Source organism: Bufo bufo, chromosome 10 (genome assembly GCF_905171765.1).
Source record: "Bufo bufo chromosome 10, aBufBuf1.1, whole genome shotgun sequence".
Classification (NCBI taxonomy): domain Eukaryota; kingdom Metazoa; phylum Chordata; class Amphibia; order Anura; family Bufonidae; genus Bufo; species Bufo bufo.
Genome location: NC_053398.1, coordinates 138,474,134 through 138,481,494, shown reverse-complemented (window position 1 = coordinate 138,481,494; position 7,361 = coordinate 138,474,134).

Sequence of the window (7,361 nt, the reverse complement as noted above, 5' to 3'; positions counted from 1 at the left end):
AATTCGCGCGCCTGTGTTGATTCGGCGCAGGCGCTCTGAGATAAGGAGGCTCGCCTCCTCAGCACTCCCTCAGTGCGCCTGTGCCGATGACGTCACCGAAAGAGTGCCTGCGCCGAATCAACACAGGCGCGCGATTTTTGAAATGCTGACAGGGCCACCGGAGGAGGAGATCGCGGCTGGCCCTGTCAATCAACAGAAGGAGGGGGAGGTTTTCTGCGGCTGCTACCAGCAAGTAGACGCCCTACTTGCTGGTAGAAAGGTAATTAGCATATTATAAAAGTAAGTTTTTTGCTAAATCTACTGAACGAAAATTATTAATAACATAATGTATGGCAATATGGCAGGATAGGGAGTTTAGTGGGGTGACAGAAGCCCTTTAACCACCTCCGGACCGCTGTACGCACAGACGCGTCCTGGAGGTGGTTGATTCATTCCAAGTGGACGCGCCGGCGCGTCCTCTCGCGAGACGCGAGATTTCGGTCACAGCCGGCCCGCGCATGCGCATCGCGGGCCGGCAAAAGTTCGAGGACAATTGCATCAGCAACCTGCCAGCCAATGATCGTCGCTGGCAGGTTGCTGATTTTTAAAAAATCGAATCACAAGCCATATAACAGATCATATTAGTAAATATGATCTGTTATATGGCTTGTCTGCTCCTCTGCTGGTCCTTTTCGTCGGTTAGATCCAGCAGAGGAGCAGTCTTCACAGTGAGTAGCACCAACAGTACACCTTAGCCCCAGATCACCCCCCTGCACCCCAATTAACCCTTTGATCACCCCTTTGATCGCCCCTGTCAATCACTAGTGAAAGGAAAAAAAGTGATCAGTGTAAACTGTCACTTTTTTTTTTCCACTGGTATTGGCTGTTAGGTTTTAGGGATAGTTTAGGCCCCTTGGTTAGGTAGTTAGCGTCAGTTAGCGCCCACCCCACCGCACCGCAGTCACTTTTATTCGCTGATTAGCGTATCGCTAATCAGCATTTGTACTTTTATAGTATCTGTAAGTGATCAAAACTGATCACGGTCAGATCTATAATTGTATTAGTGTCACCTTAGCTCGCCCTCCACCCAAAACGCAGTGTTTGCCCGATCAGGCCTGATCGGTCGCCCACACGTGCGTTCACCCACCCCCGCCCCACCGCAGTGACAAAAAAATATTATTTTTTGATCACTGCACATTCACTTTACACGCACTGCGGCGCTAAAAAAATCAGTTTTGATATTTTTTATCAACCGCAGCGGCCTCCGGTACTTCGCTAGCCTCCCCTTTGTAAGACAGGTTTGCTTTTTTTCTTGGGTAGTCTCAGGGAATACCCCTAAATTTAGTAGTCCAAAATGTCAAACAGGGGGTATTCTTCTGAAGAGGCCTACAGGATTCTGACCCAGTCGGATGAGGAATGGGAACCCTCATCTGACGAATCTAGCGGGTCAGAATATGAACCTGTGGAAAGCAGTGGCTCTCTGACCCAAAGTTCGGACGAGGAGGTGGAGGTCCCTGATAGCACCAGGCGTACCCGGCCCCGTGTCGCTAGACCACAGGTTACGCAGGATCCGTTTCAAGAGCAGCAGAGTGGGGCTGTCGCTGCCGGATCACGTGGTGAGGCATACACCAGCAGCGCAGCCCTTCCTGGACCTAGTACAAGCACTGCCGTACAACATGGTGACGTGGCGAGCACCAGAAGGGCAGTTGAAGCTGGTACGGTGGCACATGCAGTAGTTACCCCGTCGCAGCCACCGCACAGACAGGCCCGTAGAGCCCCTAGAATCCCTGAGGTGCTGGCAAACCCTGATTGGCAGTCACCAACTTCAGCCGCACCATTAGTTCCCCCTTTCACCGCCCAGTCTGGAGTTCGGGTTGAGACGGCTCAAATCGGTTCGGCCCTGGGATTTTTTGAGCTGTTCTTGACTGCGGAGCTCTTGGACTTAGTCGTGGCAGAGACAAACCGGTATGCCACACAATTTATAACCGCAAACCCGGGAAGCTATTATGCCCAGCCTTTCCGGTGGAAACCAGTCCAAGTTTCCGAACTTAAAATTTTTCTGGGCCTTCTCCTCAACACGGGTCTAACTAAAAAGCATGAATTGCGGTCATATTGGTCCACGAACCCAATTCATCACATGCCCATGTTCTCTGCTGCTATGTCCAGGACACGATTTGAGACCATCCTGCGTTTTCTGCATTTTAGCGACAACACCACCTCCCGTCCCAGAGGCCACCCAGCTTTTGACCGGCTCCACAAAATTCGGCCCCTCATAGACCATTTCAACCAGAAATTTGCAGATTTGTATACCCCTGAGCAAAACATCTGCGTAGACGAGTCCCTAATACATTTTACCGGGCGCCTTGCCTTCAAACAATACATCCCAAGCAAGCGTGCCCGGTATGGGGTCAAATTGTATAAGCTCTGTGAAAGGGCCATAGGCTATACCCACAAATTTCGGATCTATGAGGGAAAAGATCAGACCCTGGAGCCGGTCGGTTGCCCTGACTACCTGCTGAGCAGTGGGAAGACAGTCTGGGACTTGGTGTCACCCTTATTCGGCAAGGGGTACCATCTTTATGTGGACAATTTTTACACAAGTGTTGCCCTCTTTAGGCATTTGTTTCTAGAACGGATTTGAGCCTGTGGCACCGCGCGAACTAGTCGCGTGGGCTTCCCCCAACGGCTCGTTACCACCCGTCTTGCAAGGGGGGAGAGGGCTGCCTTGTGTAATGAAGAACTGCTCGCAGTGAAATGGAGAGACAAGCGTGACGTTTACATGCTCTCCTCCATTCACGCAGACACGACAATCCAAATTGAAAGGGCAACCCGTGTCATTGAAAAGCCCCTCTCAGTCCACGACTATAATGCGCTCATGGGAGGGGTGGACTTCAATGACCAGATGTTGGCTCCCTATTTAGTTTCCCGCAGAACCAGACGCTGGTATAAGAAGGTGTCTGTATATTTAATTCAATTGGCGCTGTATAATAGTTTTGTTCTCTACAGTAAGGCTGGGAGAACACGATCCTTCCTCAAATTCCAGGAAGAGATCATCGAGAACCTCCTGTATCCAGAAGGTTCCGTGGCCCCATCCACCAGTGTAGTTAGCCGACTACACGAGCGACATTTCCCCAGTGTCGTTGCTGGTACCTCAACCCAACCGCCACCCCGAAAAAAATGTCGTGTCTGTAGCAGGAGTGGAATAAGGCGTGACACCCGCTATTTCTGTCCTGACTGCCCTGACCACCCTGCCCTATGCTTAGGAGAGTGTTTCCGGAAGTACCACACACAGGTACACCTAGCATAGGGATTGCATCTCACAGGACAGACACACAGGGCTATTAGGGCCCTTTTACTCACAGCTGCTGCAAACCTCTCCTTTCACCTGGGATAAAGTGCATAACGTACTTCGCCACATCTTTGGGCGATTTGCGCTTTGCACATTGTCCCATGGGGAAGGAGAGGGTTGTTCTATAAAGGTAAAAAAAACGAAACAAAAAAAAAATTACCGGTAAGTAAAAAAGTTTAAAAAGTTAAAAAAAGTTAATATGTTCTGTTCTGAAGTTAATAAATTTATTGCTTTGCGGCCTGGTTTTTTCTTTTTTGTTTAGTTTTTTTTACCTTCCAGGTGGACCAACCGATCGACTAGCTGCAGCACTGATGTGCATTCTGACAGAAGCATTGCGCTGCTGTCCGATTACACGCAAGTCGGTGTATGCGGCGCTGCAAGACGAGATTTCTCCTCTGCAGTAAAAGATACGTTTGCCGAGGCATATGAGCTGAGGAGGTGGCGGTGTTCATATACTTTGGCAAACACTTTGTATATATATAAAAAAAAAAATCCCGGCAATGATTTATTCATCCACATCGATTGATGTGAATGGAGAAATCGGGTTTGCCAGGGCATACGAGCTAAGTGGGTATGGATGTTGGGCGGAGCTCCTATGTCCTGGCAGACGCCTTTCCCCTCCTTTTTCTTTTTTTGGCAGAGATTTTTTCATCCACATTGATCGATGCGAATGAAGAAATCTGTGCCGTTCATTTTTTTCTTTCAGCCCATAGGCTGAACGGAAAAAAAAAATCTCATTACCCGTATGCTCAATATAAGGAGAATAGCAGAAACTCCTAATGCTGGGCATACATGTAATGATTGCGGAGACCCTCAAATGCCAGGGCAGTACAAACACCCCACAAATGACCCCAATTTGGAAAGAAGACACCCCAAGGTATTTGCTGAGGGGCTTATTGAGTCCATGAAAGATTGAAATTTTTGTCCCAAGTTAGCGGAAAGGGAGACTTTGTGAGAAAAAAAAAATATATATCAATTTCCGCTAACTTGTGCCAAAATTTTTTTTTTTCTATGAACTCGCCATGCCCCTCATTGAATACCTTGGGGTGTCTTCTTTCCAAAATGGGGTCACTTGTGGGGTATTTATACTGCCCTGGCATTTTAGGGGCCCCAAAGCGTGAGAAGAAGTCTGGTATCCAAATGTCTAAAAATGCCCTCCTAAAAGGAATTTGGGCCCCTTTGCCCACCTAGGCTGCAAAAAAGTGTCACACATGTGGTATCTCCGTATTCAGGAGAAGTTGGGGAATGTGTTTTGGGGTGTCATTTTACATATACCCATGCTGGGTGAGATAAATATCTTGGTCAAATGCCAACTTTGTATAAAAAAATGGGAAAAGTTGTCTTTTGCCAAGATATTTCTCTCACCCAGCATGGGTATATGTAAAATGACACCCCAAAACACATTCCCCAACTTCTCCTGAATACGGAGATACCAGATGTGTGACACTTTTTTGCAGCCTAGGTGGGCAAAGGGGCCCATATTCCAAAGAGCACCTTTCGGATTTCACAGGTCATTTACCTACTTACCACACATTTGGGCCCCTAGAATGCCAGGGCAGTATAACTACCCCACAAGTGACCCCATTTTGGAAAGAAGACACCCCAAGGTATTCCGTGAGGGGCATGGCGAGTTCCTAGAATTTTTTATTTTTTGTGACAAGTTAGTGGAAAATGATGATTTTTTATTTTTTTTTCGTACAAAGTCTCATATTCCACTAACTTGTGACAAAAAATAAAAACTTCCATGAACTCACTATGCCCATCAGCAAATACCTTGGGGTGTCTTCTTTCCAAAATGGGGTCACTTGTGGGGTAGTTATACTGCCCTGGCATTCTAGGGGCCCAAATGTGTGGTAAGGAGTTTGAAATCAAATTCTGTAAAAAATGACCAGTGAAATCCGAAAGGTGCTCTTTGGAATGTGGGCCCCTTTGCCCACCTAGGCTGCAAAAAAGTGTCACACATGTGGTATCTCCGTATTCAGGAGAAGTTGGGGAATGTGTTTTGGGGTGTCATTTTACATATACCCATGCTGGGTGAGAGAAATATCTTGGTAAAAGACAACTTTTCCCATTTTTTTATACAAAGTTGGCATTTGACCAAGATATTTATTTCACCCAGCATGGGTATATGTAAAATGACACCCCAAAACACATTACCCAACTTCTCCTGAATACGGAGATACCAGATGTGTGACACTTTTTTGCAGTCTAGGTGGGCAAAGGGGCCCATATTCCAAAGAGCACCTTTCGGATTTCACTGGTCATTTTTTACAGAATTTGATTTCAAACTCCTTACCACTCATTTGGGCCCCTAGAATGCCAGGGCAGTATAACTACCCCAGAAGTGACCCCATTTTGGAAAGAAGACACCCCAAGGTATTCCATGAGGGGCATGGCGAGTTCCTAGAATTTTTTATTTTTTGTCACAAGTTAGTGGAAAATGATGATTTTTTTTTTCTTTTTTTTTTCTTACAAAGTCTCATATTCCACTAACTTGTGACAAAAAATAAAAACTTCCATGAACTCACTATGCCCATCAGCGAATACCTTGGAGTGTCTTCTTTCCAAAATGGGGTCACTTGTGGGGTAGTTATACTGCCCTGGCATTCTAGGGGCCCAAATGTGTGGTAAGGAGTTTGAAAATCAAATTCTGTAAAAAATGACCAGTGAAATCCGAAAGGTGCTCTTTGGAATATGGGCCCCTTTGCCCACCTAGGCTGCAAAAAAGTGTCACACATCTGGTATCTCCGTATTCAGGAGAAGTTGGGGAATGTGTTTTGGGGTGTCATTTTACATATACCCATGCTGGGTGAGAGAAATATCTTGGTCAAATGCCAACTTTGTATATAAAAATGGGAAAAGTTGTCTTTTGCCAAGATATTTCTCCCTGGGGTGGGGTGGGGTGGGGTGGGGGGGGGGGGGTGGAGTGGTGGAGGGCTATTGGCGCCATGATACTGGCACATGGAGGGGGGAGGAGAGAGGCACTTGATACTGGCACATTAGGGGGCAGGGGGAGAGGATGGCACTATGATATTAGCACATGGGGGGGCAAGAAATGGACATGAATCATGAGGGGCAGAAATGTGAAATGATGGGGGGGGGCAAGAAATGAACATGAATCATGAGGGGCAGAAATGTGAAATGATGGGGGGGGGAAAGTAGATTTGCTTCTGTTGACAAAAATCCTTGCACCAGCCCTGACTTCGGGCGCGCAATCCCGCAAGACCAGTGACCTCCAGAGGTGGGTCTCGCGGGATCACGCGCCAAAAAACACATGATCTTGGCAAGAGCCAAGGCAATGTGGACCTGGAGCACAGCGAGGAGCAGAACCTGGTGAGCACCCCTGGCAACCGCACTCTGACAACCTGCACTAGGGTGTCAGAGGCTGCAGAACAGTGACTGGCAGCAGGGTGGCACACACTTGTGTACAGGGGTCAGGGCACACCTGCTGCTTGACTAGGGGCCATAGATTCTGACTGGCACAGGGTGCCCAGCAGTGGCACATGGAGCCTAATAGGTGGCACAGACTGTCTAAAGGGCTATGAATAGTACAGGGTGCAGGACAGTGCCAGACTGGCAGAGGGCACAAGGCAGCATACTGTTTTATGTTGCCCTGGTGGCACGGATTTCAGACAGTGGCTGAATGGCGCCTGGCAGTGAATAGGTGGCACTGCTCGTGTTTGGTGTGCCAACCTGCTGAACAGCACAGAGTGATTGGCATCACTGGGATGGTACTAGGTGGCAGACAGTGGCTGGATATTATATATACATGACCATAGTCAGACTGGCACAGGGTACACGACCATAGTCAGACTGGCACAGGGTACATGACCATAGACTGGCACAGGGTACACGACCATAGTTAAAGGGCTTCTGTCACCCCACTAAAGTGATTTTTTTTTTTGGGGCTAGTTAAATTAGTTATATAGCGATATATGAAAATATAATTGTGTTACTTACATTGATCCAGCAGTTTATTCAAAAAACAAAGTTTTATCATATGCAAATTCGGTCTCTACCAGCAAGTAGGGCG